The 26,909-nt window shown below is 41.7% G+C and overlaps 1 protein-coding gene across 1 annotated transcript in view; it reads right to left on the bottom strand.

The window, feature by feature from the left end:
- THRB (thyroid hormone receptor beta) overlaps positions 1-26,434 on the bottom strand; it is a 159,767-nt gene extending 133,333 nt beyond the window's left edge. The window contains exons 1-2 of the mRNA XM_056857230.1: positions 26,319-26,434; positions 8,625-8,662 (exon numbers count right to left, since the gene is read on the bottom strand). The gene's annotated coding sequence lies outside the window, so the exon portion shown is untranslated. The remainder of the gene's footprint in view (positions 1-8,624; positions 8,663-26,318) is intronic.
- Positions 26,435-26,909: the final 475 nt, after the last annotated feature.

The raw sequence follows: 26,909 nt of genomic DNA, 5'->3' as shown, positions 1-26,909 counted from the left end.
ATCTGGATGCCAGGTCCTGGGACTCAAGCCCAGAACATGGTCCCTCCAATCGAGAGGTGGCATGTCTTCCCTTTGGGTTGCATATAGCCTTAGGCCATTACAAACGCATCATCAATATCATAAATACACAATAAAAGGAAAATAGGTTAAAAATTGCTAGATTGATAATAAATATACATAATAAAACTATGCTAAATTGATGCATACAGAGAAAGCAGCTAAAAATTGTGGTGGTGTCCCAATTGGTCAATGAGACCTTGCAACCATTAAAATCAACTTGAAGGATCAACTCTCTTAGCAACCATATTGGACCTTATTTTCTTTGCTGCTAGAGCATACAGGGAGGTCCTATAAGAAACAAACCCATCAAAGTCTTTTTAACAAAAATACTAAATTATCAGGACTAGGACAGGTGTTTAGGCCAAAAACCAACCCAGCAACCCGGGTTCCACATATAGAGGGCATTCAAATAAGTAATAGTATAAGTCCTCCAAAGCAGACATTCCACAGATGCAAAAAAGGTTGATCTTTGGGTTGTAAAAACCCTTTCCATTCGATAAAGTGCATTGGTTCCCATATTCTGCCAGTCTTTGGGGCTCCATTTCAGTCCGTCCATCTCCATCATTGTCACAGAATATCTGCCTTCAACCACAACATCATCTACAAAAGGTTTCAGGGAATTGCTGATATCAGAACAACTATATTTTGACACAGTCACATCATTTTTTCCCCTTGAAAATCAGTAAATCTTTAGCCAGGAAAGACCACTGGGGTGGGAGGGGGAGCACCACTGAAGACATTTTTAGTTTAAACTGGAGAAGTATGTGATTTTCCTCATATGACCTCTGTGGAATATTGGCAGAGCTCAGCTCTTGTTGACATTTAATCTGGGCATAATCCCCAAAATCTCTCCTACATTGCTAGGTTTCAGGGTACCATACTCAGGCAATGGGCCTGGGTTTACGCTGAAAATGTTGTTTTCAGCTTACGTTGTTTCTTCTATCAGTTCGAAGTATGGTAAACGATTTGCTTAATTTGCTCTACCATATATTGCAAATTCATGACATTTAAAAATAGAAAACAAATCAAGCATGATAATGCACACACAGATTTTTTCCCCTTTACATCTCAGATGAATCACTGCAGTAGCCGTTTTTTGCCATTAGAAATAACAAGTGGGGACCCGCAAGAAACTTGCAGGAGCAGCTATCCCATTCTCCATACCTTTGCTTCTTCCCCTCTCCCCCTACTTCTCTCAGTCTCTCAATTTTTCTCCCTCCTGCCACTCCTTTTCTTACTCTCTCCCCTCCATGCCTGTCACTTTCTCCCCGCCCCCCACCCCATCACTCTTTCTGCCAACCACCCCAACAGTTTTGGTAGGGTACAGTTTTGGTAGAGTGAGGTTTGGGGAGGGAGGCAACCTCAGCAGGGTATAATGCCATTGATTCTACCCTCCAAAAAGCAGCCATTTTAATCCAGGGGAACTGATCTCTGTCATCTGGAGATCAGTTGCAATTCCAGTGATCTCCAGCCCTCACCTGGAGGTTAGCAATCCTAGTTCTCCTGGAGGAAATGGGTGCTTTGGAGGGTGGACTATATGGCATTATACCCTTCTGAGGTCCCTCCCCTCCTCAAATCCCAACCTCATCATGCTCCACCCCATAAATCTCCAGGAATTCCCCATCTTGGAATTGGTAATCCTACCTCCTTCCCACCTGACAGCCAACCTACCTTTATCTGCCCCTCTGTCTTAAATTTTCTGTCTCCTCCCCACTCACCCACCCCACACAGCCTCTACCCTGGTCTTTCTCCAGAGTAGTGACCAAAGCAGCTTACATAAATCTTCACTCTTCCTTTTTATCTGCACAAAAAAACCCTGTGAAGTAGGTTAGGCTGAAAGTATGTGATTGATCCAAAACCACCCAGTTGCAGGAACTACTGATGAACACACAATAAGCATATTTTTTTGTGTACAGTACCGAATTGCTCAAATGCTCGTGTATTCTTTGTCCTAAATTCTTTACTGGGATGTAGACTGTACAGCCCTGACCTGGATAGCCCAGGCTAGCCTGATCTCATCAGATCTCTGAAACTAAGCAGGGTTGGCCATGGTCACCATTTGGATAAGCAACCACCAAGGAATACTGGGGTCCCTAAGTAGAGGCAGGCTATAGCAAACCACCTCTTGCCTTGAAAACCCTATGGAGTCGCCATAAATCAGCTGCAATTTGATGGCAAAAATATAAAATCTCCGTGCAAGTCTTACTTCCTATTACCTTCATTCAGCTATAAGTACAGTTTGGTAACTGGGATGTCAAGTTACAGGACCAAGCATGTGTGGTTTGTATATTAGATTACCATTCCACATGAAAGATACAAATAGCAAAACACAATTGATTACATTTTTATGGAAATAAGCGCTAAAGGGCTCGTTTAGATGTCATGTAATTCACGAAAGCCTCTTGATTATCCAAAGCAGGTTCTCGGTCTTGGCTAGATATCAGGGGAACATAGGAAAGGCGATGCATGACTGGCTGGCAAAAATAAAAAAGGAAGCTTTCATGCCACGGCAGGAAAACGAATGTTTGTAGATACTTTGCTCGCCTCTTTTCTAATTTTTATAGTATGGGACTTGGAGTAGAGACAATTTCTGTGCCTATACACAGATAGATCTAGATAACAGTGCGACATTCTTTAATTTTCAGTTAAATTTATGGGCACTAGAGAAGTTCAAGTACTCTATGGAAGTTCAGGAGGAAGATGAAAGAAGGTAAGAGATACGAGCGGACAGCTGAAGCAGACCAACTTTCATTGTGGAATTTGGGACACACCCACATGACATATAGGTGTTTCCAGATGCTTCCCTCTTAGCATCAGCAGTGCTAAACTATGTTGCTTCCCCTGGTACCTTTCCCACAGGAAATGGGAGAGTGCCCCAGCAGCTTCTGCAACATGCAGGGATGAGCAGGTAGCAATACCTGTATCCTGCTGCTTCAAGGCAGCAGGCTGGTGGCAGTGTTCCCAACAATACTGCCTCTGATGCCGGCCCCAATGCTCGTGAGATCAGAGGACAATAATCAAACCAAAAAAAAAAAAAGTACTTAGTGAGATATATAGCGCCACAGAGGATAATCCCTGAAAGGAAGAAGATGGCCTGCACATTACATAAGGGATGCTTGTGTCAGCATTGTCCCCCATGCAAATCTGACAAAACTCTGGACACCCCAATCCAAAATGGATGGAGAGTTGAGAAAGGAGCCTTTCTTCAACAATATTTGTCTTCTTCAGCTGAGCCAGAAGATGCCTAATGAGCACCGTTCTGTCAAAGAGGCAATTCATTCCTCAAGTGACAAGCCACACCTCCTTTGGGAGTTACATCAGACAATAAAAGCAGAACATCCTGCTTGCTGTAACAGTGTCACATAAAACTACATTTCTGGATTTCTGCCAGACCCATAGATCCAGTTGTGGCTCCCTTTCGCTCTCAGATGCGCAGGATACCAACAAAACAAAGGCAGTAAGCATCCTAACTCACAATTGTCTCTTAATAACCTCTTGTTTATGTACACAGCGTATCTTCTATGAATACTACTAGATAATATAATCAAAAAGAAAAAAAATAGAAGTACATAATGAAGCCACTCTGGGGTACTGTTGACCTGCCTTGCTTTGCAACTGTCCAGGTGGCCTTTGACAAGTGATTTTTCTGTCAACCAGGCTACTATCATAGGATTGTCAGAGGTCAAAAGGATAAGCCTTTTAAAGCATTCTGCGCACCGAAAAGATGCCTTAAAATAATAAATGTGGTACAGTAACTCTGCACTAGTGCCCTTATTGTCTAAAAAGTGCTCTCTGAAACCAACTCCATTAAACTTACGACGTAATTGCTATCAATTCTGCTGGTTCGTAGGAAATAATAAAGAGTTTCTGTGACCTGTTTCTTTCAACCTCTGAAATATCCCCCCCAAAGAACCTTATGAAAGACATGAGGTTGCAAATAACAGCCAAACAAACGTCAGCAACGACTGCCTCATGCACGGCTGCTTCGCAGCTTCTGAACCTAAGCTTGCTAACAAAAACCGAGTTCATTGCTCAGCCAATCCCATCAGCCACTGAGAAGAAAGACTTTGCATAGCCTACAGCAGCTATTGTTAGGTGATCCAAAGGAAGGTATTAGAAGCAACTTTCTGAAGAAGTCTCAATCCATGCAGAATTAGGTCTGAATCAGAAATCCTCATTTTTGAGGAAACCAAGGTAAAATATGCAGCACGTTAAAATGTACACAAAACTACCATGTATTGTTAGTGTGTGTGTGTAAAGTGCTGTCAAGTCGCAGCCGACCTATGGCGACCCCTTTTTTGGGGTTTTCATGGCAAGAGACTAACAGAGGTGGTTTGCCAGTGCCTTCCTCTGCACAGCAACCCTGGTGTTCCTTGGTGGTCTCCCATCCAAATACTAACCAGGGCTGACCCTGCTTAGCTTCTGAGATCTGACGAGATCAGGCTAGCCTGGGCCATCCAGGTCAGGGCACCATGTATTTTAGCAGTCTGAAAATATGTTCGGTTAAAGTGTTAGGGTCTCATACACGTTACACAACCCTTGTGTCTGCATTATCCTTGTAACTGTGAGACTGCTCCTGCGACTGCATTTGGCTTCTTCTTTTTAAGAACTGATTATGATTAACAAGTGATCAAACATAACCAACTCTTTGTTCATCTGCAACAGAATGTCAATTGCAATGGGGTACCTGTGTCAGTTTGTCATGGCAAAACAAAACAAAAGCGCAGTGACACCTTAAAGACTAATACTGAAATAAATGTTGTTAGTCTCTAAGGTGCCACTGGACTTGTTTTTATTTAACTGAATGTTAGCCAGTTGGTGGTGCCATTACTTTAACTACCCTCCAATTACAACTGCCCTGACCTGGATGGCCCAGGCTAGACCTCATCAGATCTCAGAAGTTAAGCAGGGTCAGCCCTGGTTAGTATTTGGATGGGAGACCACCAAGGAATTCCAGTGCTGCCAAGCCATGGCAACACCTCATGGAGTTTTCAAGGGAAGAGATGAGCAGAGGTGATCTGCCTTCTTCTGCAAGGCAACCTGTTTTCCTTGGTGTTCTCCCAAGCAAGTGCTAACCAGGGCCAATCTTCTGAGTTCTGAGCTCGAAATAGGTGGAGAGCCTGAATAGCCCAGACTATCTTTTCTGTGTAAAGTGCCATCAAGTCACAGCTGAGTTATGGCAAACCCATAGGGTTTTCAAGGAAAGAGACTAACAGAAGTGGTTTGCCATTGCCTTCCTCTGCATAGCGACCCTGGAATTCCTTGGTGGTCTCCTTACCAGGGCTGACCCTACATAGCTTCTGAGATCTGATGAGATTGGGCTTATCTTATAGGGCCATAAAAGAGACAAACTGACAGAAACCACACAAATTGTATAATGTGTAATGGGACTGTGAGTTCTCCGCTGCATTAATCTGCCTTTCAATACGACACAACAAATACTTTTTGGAAACAGCTACAGGGAGATGGGGAAGCATCAACACACACATCTCAGGCTAACACAGTATCCCCTTCTTCCATCCTGTTATCTGTTCACCTTATAGAAGAACATGTGAAATAAACAAATAAAAAGTGAATTTCTTCAAGATCTTTCCTAAGGATCATATTGCCCCTCCCCCATTTTATAATTGTTATTCTGTTTCAGCGAAGCTGGATATTTTTGTCCGAATCAGCACTTTTGTTGCAGGGACATCACATATTCAGAGCATTTGACCAGCAATATCGTATTATTTGGAAAAGTGTGCAGGCTGGGAAAGGGGACCAACACAGCTGCAGGAAAATGCAGGCAAGGCTACTTCATCCTTCTCAGCCTCGATGGCAGAGAACCACCACAGGCCCTCAGACAATTATTTCCCCACAGCCAACTTGAACTCCTCTCACGTTCAGAAAAACATAATAACATAGTTGATCAGATGACAGACACTGCTAGCATTCCCCCAGCAGCACCTTGCCTGCTCCCTAGATGATCTGGGCCCTGGGGATTTTGTAAACCCATTCTCTATTGGCAGAGTGCCTATACAGCAGTCGGGACACTGAATGGATTAAAACAGCAAAGAAAGCTTTATTTAGGAACTAACAAACTGGAAAGGAAAGAGAAGAAATAAACCTAGCTGCCTAAGTAGCTGAGAAAGAGTTCTAGACCAGACATCTAGAGGTGGTGCATGAGGTGGTGCCAGCCACAAAAATGGCTGCTGCAGCTTACCTTCAGTCATATGGTAAAGATCCTTGTGGTGTGGTGGGAGCTACTGTCCGAGCAAAGTTTTTAAAAATTTGCACAACCAATTAAATCTCCAGTGGCCAGTAAGAAGCCTTCCTGGGCAAAAGCTCCACATGGCCCCACCCACTTTCTAGGTACAGGTACCAGGAAAAATGCCGGCGGGGGCCATGCCACCCACCACATTGGGCATACCTATTTTAGATGGTTCTAGAACACTGGTTCCCAACCAGGGGTCCGTGGACCCCCAGGGGTCTGCGAGAACTAAATTAAGGTCCGCAAAACAAAGTTATAAACCCATAATAAATTAATATTTTCAATTAAAAGTTCTCTATTATAAAAATATATATTCAAATATTATTCTAAGCTTAAAGTTTAACTAACAGTTATGATTAAAGTTTATTTTCAAATTCTCTGAATTTTTATTTTGAACCTTGGGGTCCCTGCACTGAACAAAAAAGTCCTAGTGGTCCCTGGTCAAAAAAAGGTTGGGAACCACTGTTCTAGAAGAAAACCCTCAGAGTAACATTCTACAACCAGACAAGGAAAAGCCCTTTTAGAAAGAAGGTACTCCTCCTACACTCCCATTTACTTACAGCTTGCTGCCCCCTGCAGGATCTTCCTTCCTCATCTTTGTACACAAGGCATTGCTATATTCCAACAGACCCCGCCACTGGCAGCCTTCCTTGCAATGATATTTTTTAGCAGGTGGATTGGGGTTAACACATTTCCTAAGGATTATATTAAATGCCTTCCCATCGGCAGTGACTTATGGCAGGTTTCTTTGTACACCTCACAATGCCCGTTTATGCACCTGCGATGCTGGAGTCCTCAACTCAGTGCAACACATCCTACTGGACTGCTCCTTCACAACAGTCCTCGCCATTTAATGCTCAGCCATCTGCCAGATCCTTGGTGTATAAGATCAAAAAGGGATCTGACTCACTTCCTTTTAGCAGATCAGGACAAGGACCTTACTGTTATAGTAGCCTCCTTTTTAGCTACAGCCTCACTGAGAGAACCTTCAAAGATCATCCGGTTCAAGAGAGCTTAAGCACTTCACAAAACCTCAATTTTAACTGATAAACTATCACTACTAATGAATAATAAGAATGATCTTAACCTATTTTAGCCAGCTGTTTGGCGTATTTTATTATTTCAAGATGCCAATAAAGGTATTGTATTTGTATTTTGTCCTAAGGGTTATACCCTGTGCCAACCAAAAAATGGACACACATGAACATTAAGAACATTAGATGGCTGGCTTTGGGAAGTCACACAGTTCAGCTAGAGGGAGAAAAATAGAAACAAGTGTGGTTGCAGAGAAGCAGTAGCCACAGCAAAGTAAACATGTAAGCATCTTCTATTAATCTGCCCATGGTTTAACAAATCATTTGGTGAGGATGTAAGCCAACTCCCTGCAAAACCATTGGGACAGAAAATCCAGCCTGAAGCTCATGAGCTGGACTCCCTCAAACATATTATGTCAGTACATATGACGCTAATAGCCTGAGGAAGTGAACATTTCTTGCTGTTTGCAAGGACCATTTGCTGTCAAGAGCGTAACTTTCTTGTCATAAATCCACTCCTCTTACTTGTAATTAGTGAAATCATTAGCAGGTATTTCCTGTTTCAATTGCTCTCTTTGCTGTCAGCTGAAGCCTGGAGTATCCTGAGCACACCGTGGCAATGAAAATTTAGAGCATGCATTTCAAAATTAAGAAGAAGAAGAAGAGTTGGTTTTTATATGCCAACTTTCTCTACCACTTAAGGCAGAATCAAACCGGCTTACAATCACCTTCCCTTCCCCTCCCCACAACAGACACCCTGTGAGGTAGGCGGGCCTGAGAGAGTGTGACTGACCCAAGGTCACCCAGCTGACATCTTGTGTAGGAGTGGGGAAACCAACCCAATTCACCAGATTAGCCTCTGCCACTCATGTGGAGGAGTGGGGAATCAAACCCGGTTTTCCAGATCAGACTCCACCGCTCCAAACCACCAGTCTTAACCACTACACCACACTGGCTCTCCTTCTGTTAAATCCATCAAATCTTTTGTAGTCACCCAATCAGGAAGGGAATGAATTGGGAATATTTCCACATCTCTTGCAACTGAACTGCTTTTTCATTCCATTCTTTTTCACGTTTTCAAATTCTGGGCTCCCACTAAGGAACTCACAGTGGAGTACATGCATAAGGTATCAATGCAATATGAAAATTCTTCTCATCCTACTTTTAGCATTTCATGCCTATAAACAGCCAGCCGCCTAATCTGTGGAACAGCATTTTAAGTGAACATTTTTCAAACTGACCACTTTCTTCTACTAAGGCATTCATCTGTGATCACTTACTTTGATCAGAAAGCTGAAGTACTGGCACCTCTTGCATGCTGTGAAGAGAAAATAAAAAAGTTATGATTAAGTATTTGTGTACATACCACTTTCTGTGGTAAATAGTTTTAATACATACTCGTTTAGGAAATATAGCTATCCTTTTACCTTTAAAAATAAGCTTGTAAAAACCAGACATTTGCGAAAGAAAAGAAAAGAACAGAAAACAGAAAAAGCAGCATTTTGGCAAAGCATCAGCCACTAAGACTGGCTTCCGCCAAGACAGGAAATTCTTGCTCGGCTTTAGATTTTGCCTGGAATATTTATTAATGGACCTCATTTAAAAGGCTAAAGAATGGGGACATCCCATTTACTAGCCACATGTAATCTCCCAAGTCAGCTGTGCATGAAGTACAGGTTCCAGTTTGCTACAATTCAGAGAACAAAGCTGCCATATTGGCAGAGCAACATTTGAAAACATGCTGAAGGCCCAGGAACCAGAATGTAACCATACCAAACCCAAAGGTTTCTCAACTCTTCCCTTAGAAGTCTATACATCAAAGGTAAGTAACAGAAGAAGCAAGACCAGGTGATAACGACTCTGTCACTCTCCACAGTAGGGTAGTAATTATCCCAGGAAAACGAAGTGCACACAAGGTATAGAATTAAACAAACAACCCTTCTTGCAAAATCACTGAAGAATCACAATGCATTCACCAGCTGTGTACCCGTTATTTTCTGGAAATCTGCACATTTAAATTGTTAACAATGAAACAAATGTATATTCCAAAGTGTACTGCACCATCAGACAATTTCTGCACCAGTGCAGATCCAAATCCAGTTGCTCATGAAAAAAGAAGCAAAGCAAGAAAAAAAGCAATTCCGATTGATACTAGGGTTGCCAACCTCCAGATACTAGCAGGAGAGCTCCTGCTATTACAACTGGTCTCCAGCAGATAGAGATCAGTTCACCTGGAGAAAATGACCGCTTTAGCAATTGAACTCTATGGCATTGAAGACCCTCCCCTCCCCAAAACCCACCTCCTCAGGCTCCTCCCCCAAAACCTCCCAACGGTGGCAAAGCGGGACCTGGCAACCCTAATGGATACTGATGCCATACTGTTTTAGCAAGAATTCGAAAGAGTAAATCCAGCATATGCCAAGGACATCATAGTCTGACAAGAATGAGAGTTAGCACAGGAAATAAAGTACGCTGCCATCCCTAAACTGATCCTTTATTTAGTGCAAAGCTGATCTACACTTCACACGGCATTCACATGCAGAGCTGCTGTCAGTTTCACCAGCTGACACATCTCTCATGTTCCTCATATTTTTATAGTATAGTATTTTTATAGTATGCACATTAAGTCCACTAACACATCTGGCATAGCCCTAACTCCAGGACATTTTAAGAAATTAGGAAAGATAATAAAAGGGAAATTGTCTGGTTGCTCAAACGTAAATGGATTTAAATAACCATCAGGACACAGTAACCGGCATCATACATTTACGTACTTGCTTACGCATCCCTCTTTATGAGTATCACTGAGAAGAACACCAGAGACACATGCTCTCATAAAACCCTGTGAACTGTCTACCACGCCATACGTAAACCTCACAGCCATTCCTCCCATCAGCCACACACAGGCATGAGTGAGCAAACACTCATAACAATTGTCTGTACAAACTTGCTTCACCAACTGCCCCTTGCTATCCACCAGCTCGCTTCAGCTACTTTCTCCAACACTAGTTTACATGCCTTTTCCCAAGGCTGCTAGTGTGAACACTGAACTAAAGAGATGGGACACGCTTTCCACTGAGTGTACTGCATCAAACTGGTTTTTTTTGTTGCATGCTTTATTTATTTCTTAGATTTCTATTCTGCCCTCAATCCCTGGCCAAAGCCAAAAGGTAAATAAACCTAGTAGGTAGGGTTGTCAGCCTCCAGGTACCAGCGGGAGATCTCCTGCTATTACAACTGATCTCCAGCTGATAGAGATCAGTTCACCTGGAGAAAATGGCCGCTTGGGCAATTGGACTCTATGGCATTGGAGACCCTCCCTTCCCCAAACCCCTCCCTTCTCAGGCTCTGCCCCAAAAACCTCCCGCCGGTTGCAAAGAGGGATCTGGCAACCCTACAGGTAAGCCTCTCCCCCCACTTCCCCATTGGTCTTTAATTTGTTTTCATTGGTCCACAATTTTAGAATTTATCTGCTAGCAATTCTAAGGCTCTGTAAAGGCTTGAAGCATTTCATATCTGAAGCAATTTTGGTACATTGTTCTTAACCAGAAATACTGGGTTTTTGCAAGAATGAGAAGCGTACCATCTGGGGGAAATTGCTGATTCTTTTTCTTACTGCCTTTCTAAAAGTCCTTGGTTCATAGCCACTTGAAAAAAATTGATTTCACATGAGCAGGCTGGCAGCCAAGAAGGGATTTGGATCCATCATTGACTATAAAGGGAAGGACAGAAATCCAACATCATATTATTTTATCTGGGATAATTTACTTCTTTTTCACAGCTTCCGGTTTCACTAAAAGACACATCCACATCCAGTTTAATAAAATATATTACATAGGAGACAAGCACAAGTACATGTTTTAAAGCACTATTTCCTCTTTTAAACCAAAGCATTTATCCATGTTGATCTCATTAGCACTGAAGGGTGTTATACACAGGCGCATGAGTATCCATGCAACACAGAAGGCACACACAAACATTCCAAAGAACAAAAGACTTTTCTATTTTCTGTTCACAGACAAACAAGAGGCACTTCCTTTTCAACCACCACAAAGCCCTCCTTTTCAGACCAAAAAGTAATGTTCAAAACGACACAAAAGTGTGGGAAAATGAAGTCTGTCACTCTATGACCTATCACACTTTCCAAATAACAGCTTTAAAGAATTGATCAGACTAGAAGTTTTAAAGGCAATCAATCTCCCAGTCCAAATTCTCACCATGGTTTAAACAGTTTAAAAAGGGATCATGTCAGAGCTTCATACCTGGTCAGTATCCCCTTCCATAACCTCAGAATAGCTTTTACCTTTCTCCGGTTTCAAACCATGCCAACAGCTTGGATAGCTGGACATTACTCCCGAACACCATGGGCCTCTTGCCTGTGTATTTGTGGGGCCGCTCCAGAGGACCTAACTCATTACACCTGTCCTCTTTATACAGAGTCCAGACTTAAATTCCTCAGAGCGATTCTAAAGGGCCTAAATCTTTCTCTGGATCCAGAGAAGCTACTCTTTCTGCTATCAGACGCCAGTCCTGATGTTTCCTACAAAGTGTCACTCTTTGCTTTAGCAGTTAAGGAAGTCCGAGCTAAAGCTGTTTTTAATTAGGGAACTTAACATATTTAAATACTCATTTCTTGTGGGTCAGACTGTTTCAAAATTATTTTAATGTTATTTTATGATATTTTTATGTTTTGTATGGTGGATTGTAATGGCCTTCGGCCACAGACAATAAACTTTATCACTCATCACTCTATGACCTATCACACCTTCCAAATAAGAGCTTTAAAGAATTTATCAGACTACATTTTTCTGTCAATGAGAAACCAAACTAAGCTAATAAATAAGAATAATATCCAAGACAATTTCTGAACATATGTTTACTAAATAATGACCATAGATTGGGGTCCCCAACCTGTTTGAACCTGCGGGCACCTTTGGAATTCTGACAACGTGGGGTGGCCACAGCCACGAAATGGCTGCCACAAATTGTTGCCGCGGGAAGCAGGGCTAGCCACAAAAATGGCTGCTGCAGCTTACCTTCAGTCACACAGCCCTTGTGCTGTAGTGGCAGCTGCTGCCAAAGCAACATTTTTTAAAAAATCTGCATGGCCGATCAAATCTCCAAATGGCCAATCAAAAGCCTTGCAGGGCAAAACCCCTACTTTCTAAAAACAGTGGACAGGAGCCAAGGAAGTGTTAGTGGGTGCCATGGCAACCCTGGGCACCACGTTGAGGACTCCTGGCATAGATGGCTGCTGTGTGAAATAAAGGTATGCCTAGATGACAGTTCATTATGAGAAGGCAAGAGTCACTGGAAAAGACAGTCATGCTTGGAAAAGTTGAGGGCAGCAGGAAAAGAGGAAGACCCAACAAGAGATGGGTTGACTCAATAAAGGAAGTCACAGCCCTCAATTTGCAAGACCTGAGCAAGGCTGTCAAAGATAGGACATTTTGGAGGACATTGATTCATAGGGTCGCCATGAGTCGGAAGCAACTTGACGGCACTTAACACACACAGAGATGTCAGTATCCTATACTTCTTCCTGGGCACTATAAGAAGCATCCCTGTGGAACACTGGGCCATTTCATCTTAAAGAATCCCACACCATTTTTTGTAGACAGCTTGTTCCTTGTGGTCTCCCCTTTTATTATCCTTCCTCCAGCTACTTTTTAATTAAGGAAAAATTAAGAAAACAAGCTCCTCCATTTAACATTCGCTTTTTAATCTGAGGTACACTGTGAAGGGTCAGTGGTTTAATTCAGAGAGGCATAGTATGAGGAAGCCTGAGAACTCTCCAATCCCCTGGTTTCTACTGGGAATATGTAGTTTGAATATTAATAAGTAACTGAAAAAAATCATAAGAATTTCTGTTTATGTCCTTTCAGAAGTGAAATTGATTCTCTTTTCTTTCATGACTCTTAAGATTGTATGTATGGGATAGAATCAGGGAAAGGACCTGATGGTACATGTTTGTACCAGGCCAAGAGAAATATTATACAATCCCTGTACATATTTACATAGTCTATATCTCAGAAAGTCTCTTGGCAGAATCAGGATTCAAGCAGATGCATTAAGATCTTAGCATAACAATAAGCTTTGTTCCAGCTACTGCACTGCTACTAGTAGTAGAAAAGAGCAAGAGTCCAGTAGCACCTTAAAGACTAACAAAATTTCTGGCAGGGCTTTCATGAGCCACAGCTCACTTGTTCAGATACAGCTAGAATGTGATTCCATCTATCCTTAAGTATAGATGAGTGAATTAGCCACACAATAGCAATGTAAATGTCAAAAGCAAGTAAATGACATTAGCAGGCATGATTGGATTAGGTGTGATATGCAGAGGGGTAGTAAGCGTGGAGAAATTAACATTGATAGTGAGATAGGAATTCCAGATCACTATTAAGTCCAGGAGAATGGACAGTCTTGAGCTTCATTATTAGTTGTAATCCAACAGTCTCTCTTTCTAATCTCCGTATGAAATCTCTTTGTAAGAGAACTGCTACTCTTAAATCAGTAACTGAATGTCCTGGAAGGTTAAAATGTTCCCCCACTACTACGGTTTAGGAGGGTGGACAGTGAGTTGTTTCATGTACACATCACATACCCGAATCGTACACAACGTTCAACATGTACTTTGTCTTTCATAAAAGATGTGCAATTTTATTGCAGTACTAGATATATATGAGTCCCTGACTGCAGCCTACTATCAACCTTCGCTCACATTTTTCTTGGAGTAAAATTATCTAACTATTGTTCAAATCACAATTGGCCAATCTTTTTGCGGCTCTAGCTAGAATTTTGGGATACTCCATTTCTGTTTTAAAAGTATGTGTTTCCCATGGATACAGATAGACAGACTTCAAAACATGGTTATCATTAATTCCAGACTTCATTGGCTGCCATTTTAAGACTGCTCAACTCCATTTTGGGGGCAAGACAAAGCTTTCTCCAACTCCTCCTTGTCCAAAGCCTGGTCACTGGTTTAGAATTCCACAATTTCAGTGCCACAACTAAGAAGGTCCATTTTCAGGTTGCCGCCCATCTAACCTCAGATGGCAGAGGCGGCCAAAGCAGAACCTCGAACAATTAGTGGTTGAGTAAGTTCATATGGGAGTAGGTGGTCCTTAAAGTATGCTGGCCCTAAGCCATAGCCAGACCTTGAATTTCTCCATTGCTTGAGTGTTATGCTAAGAGTTCAAAAACACTCTATCTGTCCAAATTACTCCACAGAGCATACAAAGGGGCAGTCTAATTTATAATTGCTCAGTATTTCTCAGATACATGCATCCCAAAGTTACATTCCCATGCATCAAGTGTCGGCACTACAAATGCATACTACTATATAACTGGGTATTGGCCAGACTTCTTGCGACGGGTGGCCTCCAGTTCTGCCCATCAGGCATCCCAGTAAATCCCTAGCTACAGGGATTTACTACTAAGCAGCATCAGCCAAGGAGAGGCTATGGAACCTCTGGGAATGGGGAGGAGAGCCGAATGGAGGGAAACTCTGTCATCACCTCATATAGAGCCTGGGGAAGTATCAGAGAAATAGGGGGGAAACTACCAGGAGATTAAGAGCCCCGTGGCGCAGAGTGGTAAACTGCAGTACTGCAGTCCAAGCTCTGCCGACGACCTGAGTTTGATCCCAACGGAAGTCGGTTTCAGGTAGCCGGCTCAAGGTTGACTCAGCCTTCCATCCTTCTGAGGTCAGTAAAATGAGTACCCAGCTTGCTGGGGGTAAAGGGAAGATGACTGGGGAAGGCACTGGCAAACCACCCTGTAAACAAAGTCTGCCTAGTAAACGTCAAGATGTGACGTCACCCCATGGGTCAGGAATGATCCAGTGCTTGCACAGGGGACCTTTAACTTTACCTTTTTACCAGGAGATTAGTTACTGAGGCTTCGCCCAGTGAAGGAAAAGAACTCAGACATTTATAGTCTAGGTGCGTAGGGCTCAGGGACCGATAAAGGGGGGGGGGAATAGAGAAGGAACCTGTGTTGCCTTAGGGAAATAATCGGTTAGAGACTTGTGAAAGAATTGAGGGAAATATCCCAAGAGACAAACTAACCCTGTTTCAACAGGCTGAGATTCTTGGGTTTAAGGGGAGTTCCAAATGAAATCATTCTCTTTCTCGTTTTCTCTCGAACAGAAATAACCTGTCAGTTCAGTAAAGCCGTGGATGTGTGAGGTTGTAACTGTTTTAAAGCAGAGTTCTGCTGTCCCTTGCTGTACTAACCAATAACTTTTTACATTCCTTGCCTTATCCACCAAATCACTAAACATTGAGTCCTTTTAAAGAATAGTCAATACATTTATTTTTATGTTGTGAAAGGAAGGTTTTAATGTGAATCACTCTAGGAGAAGAGGAGGGTGGAAGTGGCAAAAATCACCTCAGAGATTGCTATTCTAGCTCCCCAGGCTTCCTCTACAATAGCATCACGTAATCCAGCACAGTTATTTTTTAACATTGCATTACTGACCACTCACAACCCATGCCATAACTAAAATCAGCTCAGTCACTGCTACTGGAAGGTGTGACAGGGTGGGTGGGGAGCTGAGAAAGCACTGGGTATCATACTTCTATTCTCTCTAACGCTATCCTAACTACAACTTTACAATCTGCTGGGAAGCTTAAATAGACTTGCATATTTTGTTTATGAATTAGCTGTACAGAGGGAGCACTGAAAGGGGAAATTTAGAGAGCATGTCTAGACTTAGCTGCTTTCTCCAGCAGTGTCCAGCCATTTAGCTAAACAACATTTTAGAAAGTGGTCTATGACTTTGTCAGTAAATTTGTATGGTCTAGTCCGTGCAGGCAAGTTGTACTTTTATTTGGTTATTACCTTTTGTTATAGTTTTTGAAATGTCTTGTTTATCATCTTGCAATGCCTTCTATATTCTGATTTCCCTGTTGTAATAAATTAAGAAAAATATTAGTTGATATGTTTTGACAATCTGCCTGCCTATGTCATGCTTTGGTCATGCTATTGTTTTCCTAATCCTACTGGGGGCTTTTTACACCTTGTTCAGGGGACATATAAAAAGGTATAAATATGATATTTGAAGTCTCAGGAATGAATGGAATAAGGCTTTAGATTGCCCATTCTGCCAAAGCAATGGGATATAGCCCTAAACTTCATATCTGTTTTTTTTAGGGACTTATACATACATACATACATACATACATACATACATACATACATACATACATACATAGAGAGAGAGAGAGAGAGAGAGAGAGAGAGAGAGAGAGAGAGAGAGAACAGTGCCTTTTTAGTAAAAGACTAAATTAAGTATGTAATTGCTGTCTTTGTAACTTACAAGACAAGTCTCTTAAACGTATGATGTGAACATGTCCAGTTATTCGATCTTTTTGGGAGGAAGTAATTACTACGGTTGCCAATCTCCAGGTGGTGGCTGGAGATCTACAGCTATTATAATTGATCTCCAGGTAACACAAATTAGTTCACCTGGAGAAAATGGCCACTTTGGAAGATGGACTGTGTGGCATTATACGCCATTGAAGTCTTCCCCTCCCCAAACCCCACCCTCATGAGGTTCTGCCCCCAAAATCTCCAGTTTTCCCAACCCAGAGCTGGCAACCCTAGCAATTACTCATATCAGTTTTGTATAAGAATATTCATTAATCTTTCAGGATCCTTATGTACTTTAAACTATTTGTGTGTCTCCTGGAGACCAACTGATCAGTGACACCTTCTGTGCCCTTACTGCTGCTAAAAGACTTAAATTACAACACTGGAGAAATACATGCCCACCTCTTGTAAACCATCTCAACATTTGAATGTATGGCATATAGATGACAATGCATATGGACATATTTTTAGATATTTGGAAACCTTTTATATATGCTTATGTGTAGCCTTATCACCATTGCTGTTATAGTTTCTATTTCTTTTCTGTTTGGGGGTTGCAATTATTTTAAACTTTAAAAGAAAAAAGGCATGCTGAATACCTGAGAAACACAGCTGGTGACAATAGCACTAAAGTTTGTATAGGTCTTTGGATTCTTTGTTGGTTCGGAAAGCAATGGTTTAGTGATACAAGAATTTAGGTTACATGTTCCCAGAGATTCAGGTTTTCCAAGGAGCCTAAATAAATATTACCTATATCAGTGTGTCAGGAATCCAAGTAATCTCACATAATACCAGAGTGCAAAAAATCAAACACAATGAAACAGGTAAAAAGACTCTACTTTCCAAATAGTGAGATGATTCAAGAGTAGATTCTATTTCATATTCTAGCTTGCTTTTTTAGAGGGTATGATGTGGGGAGGCTTCGAGCCTCCTCCTTGTGGCTCCACTAGGTCCCTACCTTGTGAGTCCCTTTGGGGTTCTGCCCCTCATTTATGAAAAATTCTCAGCTCCTCATCCAGATGATCTACTAATATTATCAGAAAACTATAGGAAAACATGCCAGCATTATATGGATAACATCAGTTTCCCACAAAAGCACTTGTTTTTAATCTTGGTGAGCACTCCCCCCCAAAGTCAAACAATGTTTATATAATCCAAATTAATATAATTTAGCCTTCCTTCTTAAAAAAGGAAAATTAAAATTACTGTATTGTTTTCTTTCTATTAATATAGTTAAAACAAGGTCCATTTAGTCTAGGAATTGTATCACTTAATAGTATGTGATAGGATTAGACTTTACAACTGGTTAGTAAAGAATAATGGTTGGCTACCAAGCCCAGCCACCATTTGTAGGCCCCTGGGTAGAGTCAATGATTCCCTCAGTAGAGGTCACCTCAATGGCTAATAGTGGCATAGCCATGAGGAAAGGGGGAAAATATACACGTTTCAAAATTATATCTCATAGAATTAGCTCTGGCTATTATGCTAAGGAAGATTTATTTTCTATTTTTTAATCTAGCCCTGTGCTGGAAAAAAACAACAGCATGAATCAGACTGAATTGCCACCACTCACACTCATAAAAACCACTAATCCACTGACCTTTTCATTTTCAGTGAACTTTGGCTAGTGCAGTTTGTTGTTGACTCAAGAAAAATTGTGCAGCGTTATACACACAGATATCAGTAATTTGGTTCCTATTCTAAACTTGCTGAGGTAAAATGAATGCGGTTGCTAACGTGTGACAGCAGGAGCAGGAGTTTTCATCCGAGCTCATTTGCTACATTAGCATAATATACATTTCAAAATAGAAATGTAAAAGCCAGATCAGATAACATTTGGCACCAATTACCAGCATCTGGTGAGAGGAAATAAAAGCAGGATGAAAAGGACTATGAGTCCTGAGCAAAAGCATCTCTGCCTCTAGCACTTATACCTCATTAACTAACAATCAACCACCTTTTCATAATTAAACTAAATGAAAGAAGAAAGGAAGACTTCTTCATCCATTGACCCAGGACTTCTTCAAAAGCATGGCCTCAGAGCAATAAATCGCTGCCAGTGTTTGGGAAACACATCAACTCTTCAACAATGAAACAATTACTTTAATAAAATGCCAGTTCCCATGGCATAAGTCAAAATATGTAATCTAAAGATCACTTTGGTCTGACCAAACAGCACTTTGACCAAGACTCCATTCTTGAATGATTATAACACCTGGTAATTTATATTCCACCTCAAACAGGTCTCTGAAGAGGCAGCATATAAATTTTGCATATAAAGGCTGATCATTTCACAAATAACATTTTTATTTGACTGTTATGCAAAGGGCCAGATTTTGGGTTTTTCAGTACCTCGCCAGCACAGCTTCTTAGAGTAGTGTGGACCTGAAAGACAGAGCAGTGACTTCCTTGAACCAGAGAAGAGCAAAGAGTGGGAGTCAGGTGGGAAGAGTGGCGATTCTAAGTACAAAATCCTGTTCATGCCCAGTAATTCAAAAGTATGACTACCAAGAGCCAGAACTTATCAGCTAACAGTGGATACACTAATGACAGAAGGAGGAGGAGGAGTTGGTTTTTATATTCCGACTTTCTCTACCACTTAAGGAAGAATCAAACCGGCTTACAAGCATCTTCCCTTCCCCTCCCCACAACAGACGCCCTGTGAGGTAGGTGGGGCTGAGAGAGCTCTAAGAGAGCTGTGACCAGCCCAAGGTCACCCAGCTGGCTTTATGTGGAGAAGTGGGGAATCAAACCCGGTTCTCCAGATTAGAGTCCACCACTCCAAACCACTGCTCTTAACCACTACACCACTCTGGCTCTCTCACTCTCATGTACACACACTGCACACACATGCTATACATTGTGAAAAGGCAGATACTGCCACAGATCCCTCCCCAACAGCAATGACAGGACAAGGAGCAGGAAACATGCCAACCGCAGTGCCATTCAGATAAGCTATCAGTACAGTAGGGACTTCTCACTTACTTTCCGTGGCATACCAAGTACAGGGGAAGGTGGGTGCCTCTGAATTGCTTTAGTAAAATAATTGCACATGGTGACCTTGTACTGTATTGCACTATTACACATACAGAAACCTATGAATGAAGCCCAAGGGTAAGTTCAAGACCTATTTCTAACCACATGGCTAGCATAATGAGAGTCCAGCTCTTCCTAAAATCCGCTGCAATACTCTTAAGAACATCAGATGAGTTAACTGATTAACAATTACAATATGACCTTCAGACAACATAAGAAGAGCTTTGCTTATATTATATTGAAGCCTCAAGTCATTGTATCAGTGGGAGGTCACTCAGGGCATCCGTGGGATTTTGTTGGATTTATAAAAAGGTGAACCAAATCCCATTTACCTTTCTCATGCAAAGATATCTCACCGTTCTAGATGGGGTGAAAGCAAGGACATAGCAGGGCCTTGATTCTTCCTAACAGACTGATCAGAGTAAGTAAGATATCACAACACAGCACCAGACCACACTGGCATGACCACAAGATGAAGGTTTCTCTCATGGACTAGAATTTACACTGTACTAGCCACTAGACTCCTGGAACATCAAAACTTATTAGATAATTAAGCTGTTGGTTAATCAAAAGCAGGGAATTTCAGTCAGCTGCTATGTATTAATAATTTATAAAACTGAGACTTTAAAAGGGACATAAATATGGTTTGAAAATTAACCAGGAATGCCAGAAAGCCTGATATGGCAATTCCACCCACAGTAGCATCTGTTCAGACGTATCTGCCAACACCAGGAACAGCACATGATATACAATTCTGTTGTCCTCAACAGATATAGATACAATTATTCAAATAAGCCAATTTGTGGAAGGGGGGGAGGGAAGAAGCTGAGTCAGGCTCTAAGAATATTCTTACTTGTACACCGTACATTTTCTTTCATTGTATTTCCCTTCTCTTTCTTGTTTTCACTTTTTTGTTCATTTTTGTGTGTGTGTAAAATATCAATTCCAAGAGAGGCTAATTTGTGTTCACAGATCATCAGCTAGGTCTTCCTCATTACTGGCAGGAATATACAACTGAACTCTTGTGCGGAAACCCACGTTTTGCTGTGCACTGATTTCAGTTTTGATTACTGAAATGATCCCTGAACATTTTACCGGATTTGTCCTCATAGAGATGTTTCAGAGCTAAACTAGTCCAGATTTTAGGGCCACCGATTCACCAATCTCCTGTAAGAAATCTTAATTCTAATTGGGGGGAGTATTAAATAAAAATAGAACATTTTGTTTTCTAATTTCTAGCTACAAAAACCTACAAGGAAATAAAATACAATTCTGTCAATACACCTGTCAAACTTTATGACTCACTTTATCTTATTAATCGTTGTAAACATTTCTCACAATATCCTGTGAAAAAGAAAGAAATGTATGATATCTACCAGAACACGTGAGTCACATGCCCAAGTGTCCATCAATGCTTGATGACTCACAACTGAACGTGTGAAGTGCTATAATTGAAACATATGGTGTTTTAAGTGATCCCAAGGGATTTGCAAGCTCTGTCCATGGTCTTTACCAGTGATGGCCATTTTACCCAGGCAAATCATTGCCTGATAAATATGCACGGTAAGTTAACACACGAACACTGTGATCCTAAACATATATTCCTGGAAGTAAGCCTACTGAACTGAGTAGGATTCTGAGTAGATCTGCTTTGGATTGCTCTCTAAACGGCTCTTCCATCTAGAACACGATGGCAGCATTTTAAGCATCATAATAAACCATGGTTGGATAATGGTTTTGACACCTGAACACAGACAGGCAGACAAACTGGGTTTACTGGTTAGTGTCCAACTGGGATTTCAAACCAGAGTTTGTAAAATAGTTTGTACTAATTGTGTTTTGTAGAAAGACCACCTGACCACAGAAATGGAAGTACAGCGAATATATCACTCCTTCTAGGAGACAAGCAGATAAATGCATGATTTATGCACAATGCGGGATTTATGCAGGATTTATTACTCCCCCCTGGAAGACTAACTGGAGTTTCTTGCACAAACCACAGTTTAAACAATGGTTTATTGTAATAGTCTGAATACAGCCTATATCTGTAAATACCTGTAGGGCTCCCAAACAGTAGATCTGTATAACTTTCTGTAATATCAGTAAAGAAGGGGGCAGCTATGTGCAGGAAATGGACTTTCAAAATAGCACAATATACATTCATGTGTACAGTTTTCATGTGAATCAGAGCAGATGTTATTCAGTACCTTATCAACTACCTGCTCAAGAAAAGGCTTGCCCTTGAGGTTATTATATTCATAGCAAGTATTCTGCTCTGGATGGACATGATGACATTTAGTTCCTCTTGCTGCAGAAATCCTTATTCTCCTGCACTTTGCCAACATTAGCATGATCAGAGAAGCACGACATGAAAGCAATGACCATTGTGACGTAGTAGTTAGGGCACTGGGCTGGGACCAGAGAGACTGAGGTTCACATTTCCATTCAGTTTGCTGGGCAACCTTGTGCCAGTCACACTCTCTCAGCGTACCTAACAGTGTTGCTTTGATGGTAAAATGAGGAAGGGAAAAGAATGTATGCCATTCTGAGCTCCTTGGAGGAAGGGCAGAATAAACATGTACTTGATAGATAAATAGAATAACCAAGTGAGAAGTTTATAACCTCAGGAGGACAGGTACCATTTTTCAAAAATCTTGTAGATGTTATGATTACACGTGAGTTACCCAAGCAAGGTTTGATTACATGTGAGTTACCCAAGCAAGGTTTTAAAGCTGCAGGAGTGCTTGCGTAACATGTTACCACACGGGTGTCTTCAGGAGGAAGGGTCAAATGGGAGCACTCGTGGACCCCTGGAATCCTAAATCCACTGTTGTTGTTTTTAAATGTACCCTCACACACACACTTCCAACTAGTCAACAAGAGGAAGTAGATCACTCCTTGTGAGAGAACAGTAGGCTCTTGATGCCAGGCTTGGACTCTCTGCACTGTTGTGGGGGAGAACCTCCTGGGCCAGCTGGCAGCTCAGACTAATACTGCTTATTCTGCTGTAACGATGCAGCTTGTGAAAATTTACAAGATATGGACGAGGCAGATTCTATGTAAAAAGGTGTGAATCGCAGCCTTAGGAGAACAGTTGTAATCTGTATTAGAATCCTACAATCATCACACACAGTCCGTCATTGTTAAATGGACAAACAAAAGCATTATCTTTCAGGTTAGTTCTGAAATACATTACCCCCATACCATGCCATAAATTGCCCACAGCAAAACTTACTGCTGTTTCTCACTGCTTCTTTTTATCATTATGCAAACAAATATGGTGGGGGGGCTAAGTTGCCAATGACCAAGCAGTCAGGTGATCTGCAGTTATAAAGAAGAGTCCTCCCCCTCCCTCCCACAAGTATTTCTTCAGATGTCCTTTTGTGACCATATTTAAATATTTGTCACAAGAAAGTTTTACTTGAACACATGAAGCTGCCTTATACTGAATCAGACCCTTGTTCCATCAAAGTCAGTATTGTCTACTCAGACTGGCAGTGGCTCTCCAGGGTCTCAGGCAGAGGTCACTCACATCACCTGCTTGCCTAGTCCCTTTAACTGGAGATTGAACCTGGGACCTTCTGCATGCCAAGCAGATGCTCTACCACTGAGTTACAGCCCCTCCCTACTTCTTAGCTTATTTCTTAGACAGGCACAAATGCACTGCTAAGTCCTTCTAGATTTCCAAGTCATTTTTGGAATTAGCCACACTCATAAATCCTTCCTGCTCTAGCTTTGGAGGAGGGTGTGCTTTGCAAAAAGCTGTTCCATGGTATGAGGAGCAACTTTCACCAACTGTGTTCCTTATACTGCCCAAAGGTTACCCGTATTATAATCACAGCTGAAAAACATGGGACAAACCTAAGGCTGAGAGACACAGCAGCATGACTTTATTACAACCTAACCAGATAGAGAAGATTTGAAGAAAAGGAAGAACGCAAAGTTATGGGCTGAAATGGCCAGAGGGTTATGTGTGCAAAACTGGAGGAAAGTAATTGAGATGCTAAATCTGGATTAATGCAAACAAAGATCAAACTGGAGCTCTTCTGAGAAAATGTTTTACCTCTGCTGTTTATATTCCAGAGGTATAAACTCAGTGGTTCGTGAGTAAAATTAAACATATTCCAGCTGTTGCTGCAGAAACTTTTTAACAACAAGAGTTAAGAAGGCTTGTCCAAGGCAAAAGTCTCCCCTTTCACCAACAGCCCCATACGTCCGCTGCCTAACCATAGCAAAACTCAGCATTGCTTCAATTGACTATATTCTCTTTTGTAAATCTATAAGGGAGAACCTGGTCTCAGTGGTAAAGACAAATACTTTGCAAACAGAAGACCCCAGCTTCAGTCCCTGGAATCTCCACTTAAAGGGTGTAAGGTAATAGGAGCTGGGAAAGATCTCTCTGCCTATTTTGCCTCAATTTCTTTCTCTGAAGAAGAGAACAGGCTCATCTAGAGATGGTGATAGGCAAGGCATGGCATCTGGGCTGGTGGTTGACACGGACAGAGAGGTTGTTGAGAGGCACCTGTCTGCATTGGATTCGTACAAATCCTCTGGACCAGATAATATGAACCCAAGAGTGCTCAAAGAGCTTTCTAAAGAGTTTGCAGAGCCCTTGACCATCATCTTCAAGACCTCTTGGAGGATGAGAGATGTGCCAGAAGAACGGAGAAGGGTGAATGTTATCCCAGCCTTCAAAAAAGGGGATGACCCAGGAAACTACAAGCCAGTCAGTCTGACCTCTGTCCCAGGGAAGATATTGGAGCAGATTTTAAAAGGGTCAGTCTGTGAGCATCTGAAGGACAACTTGGTGATCCAGGGAAGCCACCTCAAATTTGTCCCTTACAGATCCTGCCAGACCAACCTCATTTCCTTCTTTGATTGAGTAATGAGTTTACTGGATTGTGGGAACACCATTGACCTTGTTTACCTCAATTTCAGTAAAGCTTCTGACTGGGGGCAAAAACACATGGGAGGTTTTGCCTTGGATTTGCCGCTTTTTAGATGCACATTTTTCCCCATCTGAATTCTCAAAACTCTGAATGGGGGCTTATTTTTGAGTTTTGAGAATTTGGCTGGGAAAATGCGCACTTAGAGAGTGGCAAATCCAAGGAAAAACCTCCCATGCGTTTTCGCCCAGAGTCTCCCATGATGTTCTGCAGCTGGAGCACTGCAGACTAGACTCTAGGATAGTTAGGTGGATACGGAACTGGTTGGAGAAACGCACCCAAAAGTAGTTGTCAATGGCATTTCATCTGATTGGAGAGAGGTGTCGAGTGGGGTGCCACAGGACTCGGTTCTGTGCCTGGTACTTTTCAATATTTTTCTAAATGATTTGGATGAGGGGGTGGAGGGACTACTAATTAAATTTGCAGATGAAACCAAATTGGGAGGAGTAGCAAACACCCCGGAAGATAGAGATAGAATTCAAAGAGATCTGAGCACGCTGGAAAAGTGGGTGGTATGAACAAGATGTAATTCAACAAGAACAAGTGAAGAGTTCTATATCTGGGTAACAAAAATAAGAAGTACGCATATTAGATGGGGGATGCACTTCTTGGTAGCGCTTTGTGTGAACAAGATCTAGGGGTATGGGTGGACTGCAAGATAAATATGAGCAATCAGTGTGATGCCGAGGCAAAAAAGGCTAATGCGGTCTTGGAGTGTATCAATGGGGGAATAACATCCAAATCGCAAGAGTTCATAGTGTACACCGCATTGGTTGGGCCATACTAGGAGCATACTAGGAGCACTTCAAAAAGGATGTGGACAGAATGGAGCAGATGCCGAGAAGAGCATTGAAGAAGATCAGGGCCAATCTGGAGACCAAGACCTACGAGGAAAGGCTGAGGGGAATGTTCAGTCTGGAAAAGAGGAGGTTGAGGGGAGACATGATTGTTCTCTTTAGGTATTTGAAAGGCTGTCACTTAGAGGAGGGCAGGGAACTGTTTCTGCTGGCAGCAGAGGACAGGACTTGCAACAATGGATATAAATTATGGGCAAAAAGGTACCAGCTGGACATTAGGGAAACATTTTGTTTTACAGAGACGGTAGTTCAGCAGTGGAATCAGCTACCTAGGGAGGTGTTTAGCTCCCCCTCACTGGCAGTCTTTAAGCAGTGGCTGACAAACACTTGTCAGGGATGCTCTAGGCTGATCCTGCATTGAGCAGGGGATTGGACTAGATGGCCTGTACGGCCCCTTCCAACTTTATGATTCTGTGTAAGACCCTGTCAATCAGAGTAGGCAGTGCTGAGCTAATTAACCAGCTTCATTCATGTTTTTAAACTCTCCCAAATAACATTTTCTCTATTTGTGATTTTAAGTAGACTTTTTGTGCTTAATTTTTGCCCTTCAGGTCAACATGTAATAAACCATTTTATTAGTATAGTCCTAGAAAATTTCCATGCTTCTGTATTGTGTGGCTTCACACAACATTTTGAAAAGTATATTTCAGAGGAAGGCATCAATTTTCTCTGGTGAAGAAAAGACAGCCATATATTCAGGAATTGCTTTGTCTGTCGTTTAAAACATTTAGCAGGATTTTTAAACACTGTAAAAACTGACCTTAGCATGATCCTGTAAACTAGAGACAAGAATCAGTAGGAGGATGACAGAAACCATATCTGTTCAAATTGAAGTACAGAAACAGGGATCACAGATCTTCTGTCCTTTGCATCTGATGATAAAAAAGAGCAAAAATCAGCAAAATTACTATAGACGTTTACGTGCTAGGCATAAACAAATAAGAGACACATTTCAGTACAAATGGAGTACATACTGAAGGCATGTTTGTACTGAGTTGCTCATCATGAAGTTTTTACTGATTAGAGAGAGCCAAGTCTGCATGTACTACATAACTCAGGGTTTGGTTTTTTTAGCCAAATGTCTATCAGTTATACACTGTAAATAATGAACTGGAATTTTGCATGCATTAAGATCAAAACATTTTAAATCTTGTATTTTGAGCTAAGAAAAGTGTAAAGGGCCAGCTTTAACTACCCATCAATCACATCTTTATCCCACCCTGCCTCTAAAGACCTCAGCGAGGCACACATGATTTTCTCTCTTCCGCTTTATCATAACACACAAACACATGAAGCTGCCTTATATTGAGTCAAACCCTTCGTCTATCAAGGTTGGCATTGTCTATTCAGA

This window comes from Euleptes europaea, chromosome 11 (assembly GCF_029931775.1).
Source record: "Euleptes europaea isolate rEulEur1 chromosome 11, rEulEur1.hap1, whole genome shotgun sequence".
Classification (NCBI taxonomy): Eukaryota; Metazoa; Chordata; class Lepidosauria; order Squamata; family Sphaerodactylidae; genus Euleptes; species Euleptes europaea.
Note: the sequence above shows the minus strand (reverse complement) of the source record. Positions and strands in the feature narration are given on the sequence as shown.